Genomic DNA, 16,570 nt, shown 5'->3' with positions numbered 1-16,570 from the left:
TATATATAAAACGATAAGTTATAATAAGTCAGTAGCTTATAATTTATGATCTTAATAATATCTAGTATTTCAGAATCTCTAATAAATTCCAAAAACATCTAAATTTAATAACAACATTAATAATTAGTAGCTTTTATCTTGGATTTTATTAGATGAAGGATAGTTAGATGAAGTTCTATACGTAAAATGTAGTTTATCAGATACAAATCTCTATCTCCTTACATTAGAGTACACGGTTTTCGATCTTTCTTTCAGCTACCGCAACGCTGTTCAAAATATCTCGCCTTCGACACGACAAGGCGTTCGCCGAACAAATTTGATTAATCGTGTTTTCTAGACAAACATAATCAAAGTAACGTCGGAGCCAGATCAGTAGTTAAGTAGACGTTATTACCTGTTTTTTAATAAAAATTATTTTTTAGATCACTTCGCATTGAAAATGTCGATGTTTTAACGTCGCTACAAATGAGTGCAAGCATCGAAGTGTCAAATAAGCAGATGAGCAACCACCTTTCCTAAAGCGTCTCCGTATTAGCTTAGCGGGTGACGTATTTGTGTGCTTATCTTGAGGAAACATTGTGGTGAAGGTTCGAATCCGGGCATAGACAGATTTTATTTCGTGGTCAGAGCCAGGCGTATGATGAAATGCCTACGGCAGAAATAGTAAATGTCAATATTTGATTCGTGATAGGCGAAAACCCAGATACATGTGACAGTCGAGCAATATCTCGAGTTTTATCTCAAGGGACACGCAAAGGCCCATAATATTTCACAAACCGCAAGGTTGTCTCGTACGATTACAGAATATACTACGCGATACCCGTTTGTACTCCAATGGTAATTTCTTCATATATACGAATACATTCATCACGTTTCTATAAGTACGTAAGTAGTAAAAATGTCTCAGCACACTTCTGCATACACACTCATTCATCACTTATTGATTAATACCAAGGCGACAAAGTTAGATTTTGACGGGCCCTTAAGCATAGAAATTGGCCAAAAAGCGTAGTAATGAACAGGTTAGGCCACTGACGCTATAAGCTGCGGTATTACTATTGTTACCACGAAGTGGTGTGACAACATTTGAAAAGCCTAACACCATCAAGAAGGCCCTCGTCGTATCATTCCCAGGAAAGTTTTTACAGGCCACAAGCACCGCAAAAAAAGACTTTAGCGGAGTTTGCGTGAATACACATCTATTTTTTTTTTACATACAGCTATAGAGATTCTCGTTCTATCGTTTTCAGCTGTAAATATATTGGTTTTATGGAGTACTACCGTTATGTTCTAGGAGCACGGATTGTGTTTTAGACCGATCATGGCTCCAATTCTCAGCTAGTAACCACACCACTTACATACTGACTTGTTATAAACCAAACAATTCCTAGCTAGTCTTGTAAAGTGCCTGTTTATCATTGGGGCATAAAGCACGATATTTTTAATATTTCTGCCCAATTCGCTCGCAATTCTCGGCTTGCCAATATTGTAATAAGCCTTATTTGATCTCTTAACGAACTCTACTTGATGGCAGTAAAGCTCCGTAAAACGAATCCACTTTTCTCCCTTCAAGCCGACGTCTTTACGCTACAAATATTTCCAAAGTTTGTCGACCTTGGTTTGTTTATCAAATGACATCTTCAACGACGGGAAATGATATTTTTTATGGCTAATTAAAGACGGGAAGATTAAAATGATCCTGGAGTTTACAAGATTACGCAGTGAGGAAAAACGATAACAACTTCAAGTTTTCCCTCAAACGTCAAAGAAAAAATATGACTCCAAGGGAACTTGCAAAACCGCATAATAGAAATATATATATGTATACACATATATACAAGTCAGATATGATTAGCACGCTATATTGGTCTATATCGCTGTCATCATCTATCCGAAAGTGTAAAAGCAAAGTTCACTGATGAATGTCCAATTCTGTACGCCCAAAGTCTATAGCGATGTAACCATTGTGTATTAGTTGTAACAAGCTAAACATGTATAAGAATGTGTGAACATGTTTAAGTATGTGTATAGAATTTATATGTGTATCCGTCATCTAGCTATCTGGCAGCCAATAGCATCATTAGCAATTACGAGCGAGCCTCTGCCAGCGTCAAAGATAACAGACACCAAACTGATGACACCAAACTTAGGCCCACATGCAGACAAACAGATACGAAGAGAATATTGCCAAACAAAGCTAACTAGTTTCTAGTAGTAGTGTGCCTATCTACCTGCCTATTTATCCGCTCATTGACCAAAGGTTGCCGCCGATAAACATTCGCTCTACGCGGCTTGTTCAAGCGCTGGCTATTATTACTGGCAATTATAGCCCTCCAAGGCCCCAGACACTATTGACGTACCACCACTAACGCTGCCACTACCAGCCCTTGCTCGAACCACAGAACGGATGGCCCTCTTCCGGGTTTGTTTCCCCCAAGCAATATTTCGTATAGGCTGTCCTTAGCTCGTGACAGTTAGCAAGGTTGCGAGAGGCCGAGGACAACGATCAGGCCAACTAAGCATTAGACGTAAGCCCTAGGTAAGTATCATGCAGTTTGCAATGGTACTAGTGGTGAAGTCTTCATTGGTCGGCCGCCTCATCTACTTCCTATTCAGTTTCGCTTTTTCCCATTTGCTTTCCTCGTGACTAGAATAATTGGACATGGAGCTCACTTGTGGCGGCGACGGCGGCGGCTCAGTAACTCTAGCCAGGACAGAAAGGCTTTGCCTCATAGGCTGTTCGTGGGCTTCTTTAGTGATTCCAGTTCATGATGAGGGCGTTTAAGACCTCTAATCAAAAAGAATAGAATGTCCAGTTTCGGATATGATACTTTAAGACACATCAGTGTCTTAAAGGTAAGATGGCATATGTAGGTATTAGATAGGCACTGAACTACAGGTGAGCAGTTGGCAGGATTATGTGTAGGCAGCCTTGCCACCGAATTAGATAGCTCACGGCGAACCACGCATGATTGTGCTGGTCACTGAAAGGAGGCGGAAGTTAATGACGAATCGCTTTGTCCGTCGAAGACCGTCTCAGTCGGAGGCTTGCTGCATATTGTTACGCACGAACATGGATAGGACCAACTATCGTCGACGTTATCACTGTTACGCCCAGAATATATAAAAACAAAATTGCAAGCGCCCTGTCTAACCAGGAACTTCCACAATGTGTTTCTGTTTGTGACCTGCGGAAACGACAGCAGCGGTAGCAATAACGACGACCACCCCTTCCCTGTGATATGGGCGCTAAGCATGGCATTTCGTACTGCGGCGTAAAGCGTTGCTGCTACTGCGGTTACCGTCGCTACTTTTCTGCTCACGAAAAGAGTACGTACTATTGTGGCCTATGCGTTCGTTGACCGGAATCGGATCAGTCTAGTGGTGATCACGAATGACGAAGGAGTCGGATCGTTGTATCAGCGAAGTCGTAGATGGCACGTCGAGTTGTTTAGAAACTCACTGAACTTCTGCTACATAAAAACCGGTTCTAAGGAATGAAAGATTTCAACTTCAAAGTGAGTTAGATGCTTAGTTTTTTTACAGAACGCTGCGTCATATAAGACACACAGAGAAATTGGAGCTATTCATTAATTACAATATTAGAATTAGTGAGTGTGGGGAACGCAACATTGTCGGTAATGGTAAACAATACAATGTCATGTAGTGATGCTTTTTAGCAATACGAAAATGTAAGAAACGGCTGTCAGTCATTATCGCTGCAGCTGTCGAGTATTCTATTTATGTGGTTTGAGATCTATTAAAATAGGTTTACTGCCCCGATACGTGCCCCGTCTTATATATGTATAGATATATGTAGCTATTCAGTATTTGGCTTATTCTAAGCAGAACTCGGGATCTAAGTCGATACGTCAGATTAGACAGCTCCAGTCCTCGTGTCCCGCTAAGACCTGAACTGATTTGAATCCGCAACTAATACGATGTATGATTAACGTGCGATATATGTATAACTAGTCGGCAGAGAATGGGTAATGCTTTAACATAGGTGCAGTTAGTATGTTCGGTCCGATGACATCTTTAATCATTTCAATTTCTCGAAAAAAAAAAAACAAAAAAGGCAATGTTATTGAATAATTAAAAAGTAGTACTATTTCTATAGAGTGTGATGTTAGTATGATACTTTAGGTTAATCCCGATCGCAGTGTCTGACCAAATATCTCGGATATAAATACTCCAATATATTGCCAAACCCTGTGTATCTTTTATTTATATATATAATGAGATAAATTAGTAATTTGTAAATCCTTACGTTTCATCATTAACTTTCTCCAACGGCTACTATCTTGAGCAGCTTTTCTAAGCGCGTCAATTTTTCGCAAGTGATACTAGCAGTGAAGTGTACAAAAAAGATCTCAGAAGAATTTGTTTCTTATCTCAGCTATTAAGCAATACGATTTGGGACACTCGGGTCACAACTTTTATAACGTATAGTATATCTGTACAACTATCCTTGCGGTATTCCAGTTTTCGAAAAGGATGTGTCAATGGCGAACAACATGTTTCGAGACGCTATTCAAAGCTTCACAAAAAATACTTTGTTCTTGATGAGCAGTAATTTCAGACCCAACAGAGCCCTCGGGGGGTGTATGCTTCCACGTACTACTCTGTTTCGATAAATGGCTTTATGTTCCACTAAGAGGGTCTGCGCAATATCCGTGTTGCGTAGTCAATGTGAGTACTCAGGACGCATACGCTTTATTTTTTTTCCTATTTGTTGCATTTATCAAGCGTCCAGCTACTGCTAAAGATCAGCATGTTGCTTGGTGTATCTGGAACACGATTGTCTATTGGTTTCAACTCTGCATCGCCGATGTCCTAACATGATTTTGCAACTACTAGAAAGACACGTACAAACAGGCTTGTGTTACACCATCCGATGCGGAGATAAGCCACTGTTCGGTGGGTAACTGCTAAAACGTTACATAGATCGCATCCGAGTGTTGGGATGGCAACCTACTGGCGGAGACTGTGAATGGGAGCCAGTAGTGGGGCCTAACGTGTGATGTTAAGCAAATATAAAAGGACCATTCTGTCGGTCCTTCCTGATGCGTTCGTCTATCGAGAGTTTCCTCGAAACGCATAGATGCCATAGAGAGTAGAGAATTTTACATTCACCCTCTCCATACGTTGCCCGCAAAAAAGGAAATGCTACTTTCCCTATCTATTCCCCTTGCACATGATTCTCAAAAACCATTTCCACAAGCAACATACACACACGCGTGTTGTATTTCCGCATCAGTGAAGACCGTTGCAGCGTCACTAACCACCACAGCTTTATTACCAACGAGAATTCGTTTTAATGCTGTTTCTGCGTCTAGACAGAGCTTAGACTCATTGTTCTCATTGTTTCGTCGTTTTTATTATTTCCTCGACAAGATGGCCGAGCAGCCATATGGGTTAGAGCGTGATTGGTTTAGTTATGCCATAAGGAAGTAATGTTAACCGAACGGTGGTTGGATGACCGCGCACAAAGGCATACGACATAAACAATCTTCTACGAACTCCCTTGTAGTCGCTTAGTGTCTGCGACCACAGTGGCACACTCACTACAGCTACAAACAGATGCAGTCCACTTGTCCAGTAGCATTTGTACATACCACCGCTGCCGCCATCACCACTATCTCTGGCTCCGATGGTGGCGGGAGCAGCGGCGACCACAGTCCTAGTTGGCGTTATTGTTATTACCGTCGAGCCAAGTTTTCCTCGCAACTTCTCGAGTCCCTCGCCAGAAGCCAGCCGCCGTGCCATTGTCAGATCCTTGATGGCGTCACTGCAGTCGTCGCCCTTGTCGAAGAAAGCGGTCTTGCCTGCCTGCCTGCCTAACCTGTTCCTACAAATTCTGCTCTGCCTCGTTTCTCGGTAGGAGACGTGCTCATCTGCCGGTCCCTTTGTATGCGTACGTGGCGCGCTTTCAAAGAGCCTCCATCCGTTACTTTCTTCAGCTTCTTTTCTCGCTCTTGGGACGGTGGGATCACACTCGGATCTTGTTCTTTTCCTGCGATGAGAAATGTGGGGCATTAACGCTCGTACTGTGGGGGTGCGTGAATCTGCTTGTTTTTTAGGGGGCTGTAACAAGGAGATGGCTGGAAAAGAATAGGAAAAGCGGCAGCACTGTAGTAAAGCAGTTGTTGGGTTTGGTGGCGCGGCAGACGCCGCTTGCGCAGCAGTAGCCGCAGACATCGGCGGTTTATCATGTGCTCGTCACAACAACTATTCCCGGAGCAGTCATCGCTGTTGAAACTGCTTATTAATTTAGGCAATAGGGATAGATAATAAGGCAAGGAAGTTCAGTCCTGGAATGGGAAAAGCTCACAAAAGAAGAGTGTACAGAACGAGCGAAAAAAAATTAGAGGACCAAAGGCAACTGTAAGGTACCATCGGTTGGGTTTGGTCGCTTGCTCGCTTAGCCAGTGACACATAGCAACAGACACAGTAGGTCGTCGTGGTGATGCAACGAGCGAAAATAATGGAACCTGTGCGCCCGTAGCCCGTTTGCTGTCGCTCTATGCTTTGTTTATGACTGTGTTCGTTCTGCATTGCGGTAGCTGCCGGTGCTTGTTCTGGTACGGGAGCGAGCAAGAGGCACATCTACATGTGCCTCTTTCTCGCTCCCGTTCTCAAAGTCGGACGTGGAGTTTATTTTCTGTCTCTCTGTTAGTATTTTAGCGTGTCCGGATAATTTGTCTGGGAGCGTGTATGCGTGTAAGTTCAGACAAGCGAGCCTGTCAGCGCCTGCCACACACCATTAGCAGCAGGCTGTAATATGAACGGGTGGTGAGTATTTCGGCCGAATGCCTTGCCTAGTCGCCAATCCAGTCGGTTACCAACGCAGCTTACGACGGTGATAATTACAATGACAGGACCAACTACAGCTGTCGCTATATAGTGCAATAACAACAACGATGAAGTATGACTGCAGTGAAACTGTTTGGAAGGCAACGGAGTGAGCTGTTGGCTTTAGTTGAATCGGCTCGAGCGTGCGTGAAAGCGACAGGCAGCTTCCTTCGGACATTTTTCTGGTCGCTACGCGGAGTTCTAGGAGATGGTCATGCCCACGGTCCATAGAATGCCCTACTTTCATCCATCGGGAGTTTCTGCCATTGGCCTGACCGGTCTGTTACTAAGGATTTTCAGGATTCAGTGCCCGAGGGGGCGAAAATCCACCAGGGATAAGAAGTGATACTGATTGGTGATATCGTTTCATTCCCTGTGACAACCCCCTGCAGCTAACCTCGACGACAACTATGGAAAAGGTGGCGGCCTATAATTCAGAGACGCAACAGCAAACATGGTCTGCCATTTTGTATAGTGCAGGTGGAGAGAAGCAAAGTACAGGGGGGCGATGACGTACGAAAGCTGTTTTGGCAGACGGGAAGGTAAACAGATGGCGAAAACGTGGCGCTGTTCAGAGACCCTGCTAATAACATAACACTAGCATACATGTATCTTGTGATAGGTACTTATATGTATTAATAGTTAATTTTCACTTTTTTTTTCAACTGAGAGGAAAAAGGCTTATAGTTGTACCAGCGTGCGGTAATACATTTTTGCGAAACATGTGCTAAAGATGTGTTGTAACGGGTTTCTTCGAGCATACCAGAAAAATATTGTTTGTTTCTCTGTTGTATAAAATATGTGTAGCTACTATCGGCTATTATGATACTATTCATTTTGAAGATTTTGTATCTTTATTTCCTAAACATATATATCTCGATATAAAATATAATAATGGGCACGATGTTTAACTCCTAAATTATTATATATTGTAGAACGGTATTTAATGAAATGTTTGAAAGGTTTTATCTAAAGCATGTTTATGATTAAGCTATGATCGTTTTGAGGTCTAAACTGAAGAAAATACCTTTTATATATAATAATAAAATAATATTAGTAAACTAAGTACGTGCCTTTTTTATCAACAATTTTCTGCCACTTTTTCAGTAACACCATAATTTCATCAATCAATCAAGGGTTCTGCAGAGACCGAACCAGATGATAATTTGACAATTCAAGACCTTAACCACAGGGCCAACGCATGAAAATTTTCCAGGAAAATTCTTATGGTTTTTGTAGGATATCTAATGGTATGTGGAATTGTTGTGGACCCCTTTTCCGTTCCTTACTTCCGGTCAACTTTTTTTTTGTTATTATTTTTGTTGTTGACAGCAGATTTCAGAATCGTTCGTTTTACCAGGTAGCACCTTATAATGCAAGATGTTATAATGAAAACATGTCGCATCAACTCGTTTAGCGTCAATCTAGGTTTCATTATAGATAATGAAACACTTACTTTTTGTATTTGTTATTATGTGATCGATATTTTATCAGCCATGATCAACCGCCTTAGAGACGAGGAGTTTTTCGGAACGGAAGCGATAGAACTATTTTTGGGCAATTCCTTCAATAACCCATCCTGACGATAGTTCTTTTATTGATTTTGGCAGCATTATCGTGGCGAAGTAGTGAAATATAACAATTTTTGCAGAAATTTCACTTATTCCAAGGTACATTATTCGAACATTTCAACATCTAATACTACCAGGTCCCCGCTATCCCGGATAAAATCGGTACCGATTTGACCTAACCTATAGTACCCTTGAAATCTGTGACTTGAAAGCCATCGAGCTAGAGACACGGTTAACACGTTTCCGACAAGCCGGTTCATTATGCGCGTTCTAAAGATCTTCAATATTGTACACTCGGAATTCGGTTTTTACGGTATATGCCCGTGCGCACCTTCCTATTCAGAACTGAGTGAGCTCTACGCTCGATCAGCAAAAAAGCAAACACTTTTTGCCACTAAAAGAAAAACAATGTATTCGACAGAGCTATTCTGAAATATCTTTTGTTTAGCCATTTAGCTAGAAAAACGGTCAGACTTTTTCGACAACCCAATATATTATCAATAATGAATATCATTATTCAATAGTGATAATAACTGTTCTTTTTCACAAGACCCAGAATCTATGCGAGTGCAGATGGTATATGCCAACCAGGTCAACCAGCTATAATAACCAGCCTGTAGTGACGTGCACGGCCGCTTACGGAATCATCGATTGTGATGTTCGTGCTCAACTCAGCCTTTCATTATATGACGAGTACCCACTACGCTTGCTTACAAAATCTCTATCAGCTTATTGGTCATGTACTTATTGTTTCATAAGAACTATGGTCGTAGACGAATGTACGGGACCAGACTCTAGCGGTGTCGATAGCTCATTGATGCGATTGCCAATTATAATTGAAGAATCTACTAAATTGTGGTTAGCCACCCGACTAGCTCGCAAAGATGGCCTTGTTTGAAGTGTGCTATGTGCACAGTTTATTGAAATCGGGCTGGAAACGTCGATAGAGGCTACTATGAAATATGCAGAAGGTCACCGGGGAAACACCATACAGAGGAATACTAATAGCAGGAGCCGAAAAGGATCAATGACCAGTATGCCCCCACCCGTAAGCGTCAGTGAGGTTGCCCTAGTTACAGGATAGCTGGCCTTGTGCACCCACTAGCTCTCTTTTTTACCTCTACTTATAAACATATGGCAGAAGTATTTTTGAGAGACAGGCCCTATCACATCGAAAACGGTTGGTTTTTAAAAGGCTCAGAGCTAGACCATTGTTATATGATGTCAATAACGAGTACCACCGCGTTGTGTATAAGCATCTAGCAGCTTGATGAGTTAGTAAAAGAACGGCCCAAATGAAGGGGCAAGGCAAGACGCAGATGGTCGTTAGCCATTCTGTTCCAACATATGACAATTGTAGCAGCAGCAGTGGCATCAGGAAAGCATCAAATGCTTGTCAGATCAATTGCACCCAAATATCATTAGCTACATTATTGTAGGCCATAGTTAGCAGCACCAAGTGTATCACTATCGCTCATTTCAGCCCATACACACACACACACACACATGTACATGTGTATATATATACGCCATCAATTGATTTGAGTGGTTCGATTCGATGTTAGTCGATCAACGTACGTATATTAATGTTCCTACAACACCAGATGATTTCTAAGCTGTTTCTCTCAAATGGCACGAAGCGATAATGGTACTATGAAAAAAGGAGCGGCGTTGCTGTACCCGGACACTCACTACGGCCGCTCTTCTATTCGTCGGAACATTACTCATTCGGAACGGTGGGGTCAGCGCTTTGCTGTTGTCGATCAGTGCTATATAAGCCTTTGCCAAAGCTTCATCTTAAATAGTAGCGGCCAGACCCTGCAGACAAGCGCGTTCCACAGGGAAACTGAATTTGACATTAACAGTAGCAGCTCGTTTACCTGGCTGGTTTATGCCCGATTGACTACTTTAGTGAGAAATAGAGGCTGCTGCGACCAGAACGGGCTTGCTTGTCGTTTTAACCTTCTGGGGCAAAGGCAAATGCTGCCTTTTCAGGTCGCTCTCGAAACGAATCGGCCATAGCCGTCTGCCGCTACTTAGCGACGATCGGACGGCTAATGATCCAGCTGCCGTGGTGGAGAAATTAAACAGAGAACCGAATAGAACATGCGAAAAATAGTGGGATGGAAAAGGAGGCGACGCATAAAAAGAACTCAGAGAAAAGCGACCGACGAAGACGCGACGTCTGTCGCGGAAAAAGATAGTGGAGAAGAACGAACACTAGTCTGTTCTAACGATAATTTCAATTTCATCTTAGTTACTCTTTTCCATCATTTCTCACCGACAGTAGAAGACGAAGAAGATGAAGGTACTTATTCGCAGTGAATTCGTATAATAGTTTAACCTCAACCGACGGTTCGTCATCCGTAACGGGTCAGCAGACCTCGTCTGGCAACCGCGAGCCGGTTTTGTTTAGCGGCAGCGCTACTTAGGAAAAAAGCTGGAAGAAACTGAAAAAAAGTGGATAATAGATTAGGAGAGACAATAAAAGCGCTGTGCGCTAGAAGCTCCACCACTGGCTTACCGCTACGCGCTTATAGAAGTGACCACCGTTGGTAGCGACGGTGATGTTTTTTTCCTCGCACATGTAGTCTATCGCTGGCCGCATAAATTTGTACCAAAATAAACGATGTATTTGTGTTCTCTATGCTAAGATTTTTTTTTGTCATCGGCGATGTTTTTACCGCGCCACTAATCTACTTCCCCACTGCTTGAAGGCCTTTACCTACCTACCTACCTAGTTTACTAGGTAAAGGTTCTGTACTCCTATACCATAGGAGCGACCTACTGCTGCCTCAGCTATTACTGCTGTTGCCTAGGCTAGAGGGGACTGCTATGCAGTGCTGCTCTGCTTCTTGCTATTTTGATTAGTGATCCTCAAACCGATCAGCACCGACCGTCACTCCTGCTGGCGTGGCCGTCGCCGGAGCACAGAAGCAAGAAACTATGGCTTTCCACAGCTTCACGTATCCGCCACCACCGCTAAGATGGCTACTGCTAGCCGCTTGCCATTCCTTAGACGATGGCGCCAGCTCGTAGAGGTAGAGGGAAAGATTGGGTTAGGTGAAGAAGACCACGAATAGGAGAGAAGAGCAGATATAGAAGCCTATAGAGAAAAAGAAGGAAAGAAAAACGTGCGCGGAGCATACGAGTAGGAGTGCTGGAGGAGAGAGCGAGAGGCAGTGATAGACGGTCAAGGACAGACGAAACACCCCCTCTCATCCTTAGCGTCCTCAAGCCCTTGCGATTGCCTCTAAAAGCTGGTAGCCTCTCAGCTAGCCAGCTAACCAAACCCGACGACCAGAGCGCCACCGCAAAGGACTCCCTCCAGCCAGCGAACAAAAAGGTAGGCAAGGCACAAGAACGGACGGATGAAACAACTGCCTGGCGGGACAACGGCAGCTGCTGCATGAAGCACTACCTGGACACCGAACACTTAGCATTGACGACGGGCCCGACGGGCCCAAGCACAAAGCGAAACAGGCGAGTGGACGCTGCAGTTTCGATAACAACGGTTGAAACTGTTGCAGTAGTAGTTGTTGTTGTATAAGCACAAGGTACCTTTATAACAACGAAACATATCCTGTTACTAGTACTATCGACAGCTGTTAAAATAATTTCCAGCGCCAAAGGTACATCTGCGGTGACCACATACACGCACGCAGTTTTTCCTCGGTCCGAAGAATGAAGACGACTCGCTAAATGGTTGACGAGGTAAAAAGAAGCGCTAGATACAGAGTAGGCTAGTTCATCTAGTTTTCATTTCATTTTCATCTAGCTAGTTTTCATTTTGGTCTCTAGTCGCTTCTCTGCTTTAAAATTTAGCAGACCAACTGGCTAAGTGCTGTTAAATTGAGATTGCTACACAAAATGCTGTGGAAAAAAAAGAAGTGAAAAATCAAGAATATAATGAAGGATTATGGTCACTGCGGGTCGGTCGATGAATCGGGGGAATGAAATCGGTTAGTAATTTATGGTCGTCACGGTGTCCATCAGCATCGTCTGTACCGTAGGTAGTACCGATTGTGGCAATGATAACGGTTCTCATGACGACGGCATGATGGGGCACACAGGTTTCAATAAACCTGGGTCAACTTCGCTGATCTTTATTAGATCAACATCACTGTCCAGTCATTCCTTTTTTGTTTGACGCTTTGTAAATGTAAATGAGAAAAGTGAAGAAATTAGATGGGGGGAGTAATAGGATTCACCTCAAGAGGGATAGACATCAGCATACGTTTCACCGCGTGAAGTGGTGCATCGTATCATTAAGTGTAACGGACACTTAATTACGCTACAAACATTTGCCTGTCATAAACATATAGTTGTAGTGCATGAGCATAAGTACTCATAAACACACGAACTCAGAGTCGTTCATAAAAGCAGGGTTGCACTGGCCGAAAAAGAGCTAGATTTCGTTCTTTTCTTGGGAAGTTTACTACTGCGAGTAGCGAACTAGGTTACGTATATCGCAAGCTAGATTAAGTAGTCTTGCAAGAGTTTCTAAAAGAGCATAGATTTCGTAATTTGCCTTCATTCTACGGCCTATTCTACTTCTAGGGAATGGCCGATAGAGCAATTCCGCGAGTCTCCATGGAAATTATGAAGAATAAGTAGTCAAAGTCTTTGCCTAAAATGAGGTCGGCTACACCGCCAAGTTTGGCGTCGATATTGGTTCTGCGCAGTTGTTACAACCTCGGTTGGTGACAGCTCCGGTCTCCCCTATGGTAATGCTCCTTACCGCACATTATCCCACAATCTCTCTGAACACCCCTATAAAACCAGATGCGAGCACACTCGTGAAGTGGCGTATTGGACAAACTGTCGGCATTCGAGTGATACCCCGTAAAAAAACAAGACTAATCCTCTGCAACGATATTTGTAATGCAGACAGGGCGGAGTGGCGACAAACAAAAAAAAAAGGGGAAACATGAGGACGGAGATAAGGGCTCTGGGGCAAAAAGGCAAATGTGAATTGAGGTCGAAAAATGCTACACGGATCGTACTTTTTTTGCTGCACTGCGAGATGGACAAACACAGTCGTACACACCCACTCATAAATATACATAGACAAGCACATACAGAACGGACGTGTCTCATCGCTATATCTTGCTCATATCAGCATATTTATGAGTCGCTAATGTCTTATATTCGCCTTTAAATTATCTGGAAGTAGAAATATCTGTACACTCAATAAGGCCATTGACGCACTCAGCGATCGACCAAGTCAATCCTTTGAATCGGCTAGCAGTAGCGACCCTCAGCAACACTTTGAACAGTAAAGCTACCGTTGTAGCTACAACGATTGCTTCTGCGACTACTGACAAGTTGAGCTGTTAGAGTTTACTATGATCTGAGGGCCACGAAGCTTTGGTTTAGCGGTCGAGCGTTGCACCGTACTGATTATCAGCCGACTTCGTGATTTCCTCTTTTACGCTGCTTTTGCCTCTATTGCTGATTCTCATATAGCATCTCTGCTTGCGTTTGCGTTAAAAATACCAATAGTGATGGTTGGACACACTGATGGTACTTTCACACAGAAACCCGTTATCTCTACTAATCACCATAAGCATTAACGATGGCCATTTTCGACATGCTTCTACAAACATCTATTGACTGGATTCACGCTATGCGCATATGAACGTATGTTCCTCCAAATTTACGTGTATTAGATTGGTGCATCTGTTCTTGCCGATTACTTCTTTTCTGTATTTTTTTAGTTCTTTTGCAGTGTTTTAGTCACTAGAAAGTCTAGCCAGAATGAGCCTTCCTCAGCTTACCTGAGGTTTATTCAAGGAGCTTATAAAACGGCATTGTTTGTCTCTCGTGGTCATTTTTATGAGCGAGGTGACACTCCGTTTAACGCAAACTTCGTCATCGCGTCGTAACTAGACGTGGATAATATATGGTGATCTGCAGAATAATAATAGCTTTGTAGAACAACGAAGAAACCTTTCAGTGGTACATTTGAGTACGTATCATTCAGCAAAAAAAAAGTTATAAAGGAATACAGTTAGTAAAATGACCACTACCTATGTGCAAATTTAATGAATACAGGTATTGCCGTTTAATATTGTTCAGAACTGATATTTATGTGTTGTATTATATACTTAAGTAGCTGCTATACCAGCAGCCATTATCGTCGAGGCAGAGTGGACTAGACCAAACGTGGCCTTGTTAATAATAACTGAACGACACGCGCGCCGACCGAGGCGGCAACGGCGGACGCCAGGAACGCCCCAGGCAGTCGGTCGCTCGTTCGCTCACTGGCTGGCTGGCTGGCTGGCTGGCTAAGTTTGCCGGCAAGCGGCGGTTGCGGCTTCGAACCAAGCTGGTCTCGAGAGAGCAGAGTGATGCTTGAAAGTTCTGGAGGCAAAATGGGACAGAACGTTAAGGGGTAACCTCAAACCCACCATAACTCAACATAAAGAATGGTACTGCGTCGTACAGGCAGAATCGCAATAGTGATGAGCCAGCCACAACAAGAACAGTACGGGTTAGTCGTCCAGGGAGTTGGGTATCTAGTTTTAACTAGCTTCCTGGGTAGATGAAGAGGACAAAAACGACAGAACCAGCGTAAGAGGAACGAACAGACGAGTGGGTGGTACCCGCTTGCTTGTCTGTTGAAGAAAAAAAAAAGACCTGACTTTGTTCGCCGGCTGCCACGCCGCCCTGCTGCTACGTCTTGTCGTCGTTACCGCTTGCCGTGATTGCCTTTGTCGTTATTCCAGCAGAAGTGGTGAAGGCGCCAACAGCAGTGTCCTGAGAACAACGACATCTCCACTCACAGGCATTTTTACGCTATCAACTGACCTAGTTACCCTGAGCTTCCCCTGGATAATTGACACAGGGGTCCCTCATTAGCAAACCGCCCATCATAGGACGCAGGCTCTTCTTGGTTCTCCGTTTGGAAACCTCATTCGGCCTTCATTTTTGACATCTAAGATTCTGAATAAGGAGACAGATTGAAGAAGTCAATGGCAGAAGTCAATGGCAGTCCACTTGCGAGCTGAGAAGAAAGGGGACATCGAGCGTAGAACAAACGTAGCAATGCATTGTATGCTATGAGAATCGTGTTCATATTGTAAAAATACCTCACTGTTCATATTGTGAAAATACCTCACTCTGCTTCATGATCAATGTCACATTTCAGTATCAAAAAACTGTGCGGTAGAAATATGCGGTAGATCTGATTAAGTCTATCTTTTGTGGCAGGAAGAGGCTTCAGATTAAGTCTTTTGTGGCAGGAAGAGGCTTCAGATTAAGTCGCTAGATTACCGAAATAATCTCATCATGTAAAGGATTGAACTTGAACGCGTTTTACACAAACGAGTTTTCCTATAAGAAATAGGTGCGTCGCGTTTGAGTTAGACCTATAAGAAATAGGTGCTTCTAAATACCCGTAGCGTGTGCTCACCGATTAAACTAGGAAATAGAAATACGAACCACCGTATGGTGCTTCTAAATACCCGTAGCGTGTGCTCACAGATTAAACTAGGAAATAGAAATACGAACCACCGTATACTCTTATGCCTCTCGTTCGAACGGAATACATTGAACAATCACTATGCGCGTAAAATGAACCCCTAATTGACTTACGTCAAAGCTCACCTGAAATAACCCGTGTAAGGATTGTGGCCAATACCAAAACGGCCTGAAAAAACTATTCGTTGTTTAATAGACAGCTCTATCAATAGGGCCCCTACCAGTACCTAAAATCGCAACCCCGAGAATATACATAGACGAATAGTGAAAACTATCAAGACAGAACGATCGTCGTTATTGCTTTATTACGTTTTATTAATAGGTCGATATTAAATAAAACGCTATACATATTGGAAATAACTTGGACTAAACATCTGCCATATCATTTTCGCCCCTTGTCAACAACCAGTTCAGCATGTAATAACTTAGTCTAACCGGTAACGCAGCGGGTGGCAACGTCTTTGCCTGCTAAACTTAGGCACATGTCCTCGGAATAGAGTCCGTAAATACTGCCACTACCATTATTACTGGTGCGTATTGTCGATCTCGACTTTAATGCTATCATAAACACACTTGCCCGTCGTGCTGTTGATTGGCGAGACTTCGGTCTTGTCAGCTCTCAGAATTAAACGGCAGTTTGAGCTAATGCCGATGGGGCT

The 16,570-nt window shown here is 43.2% G+C and overlaps 1 protein-coding gene and 1 long non-coding RNA gene across 3 annotated transcripts in view; one reads left to right on the top strand and one right to left on the bottom strand.

Annotated features, from left to right (window-relative positions):
* LOC111243720 (acetylcholinesterase-like) overlaps nucleotides 1-16,570 on the bottom strand; it is a 44,864-nt gene that overhangs the window by 23,776 nt on the left and 4,518 nt on the right. The gene's annotated exons all lie outside the window — the stretch shown is intronic.
* LOC147758869 (uncharacterized) lies at nucleotides 2,991-7,920 on the top strand. Of its 2 annotated transcripts, none has more exons than XR_015320869.1 (2): nucleotides 2,991-3,518; nucleotides 4,574-7,920. It is a non-coding gene; the product is annotated as an uncharacterized LOC147758869 (long non-coding RNA). The 2 variants fall into 2 exon arrangements; XR_015320868.1 differs by having other exon boundaries at nucleotides 4,486-7,920.

Source organism: Varroa destructor, unplaced genomic scaffold (genome assembly GCF_002443255.2).
Source record: "Varroa destructor unplaced genomic scaffold, Vdes_3.0 BEIS01000001.1, whole genome shotgun sequence".
NCBI lineage: Eukaryota > Metazoa > Arthropoda > Arachnida > Mesostigmata > Varroidae > Varroa > Varroa destructor.
Note: the sequence above shows the minus strand (reverse complement) of the source record. Positions and strands in the feature narration are given on the sequence as shown.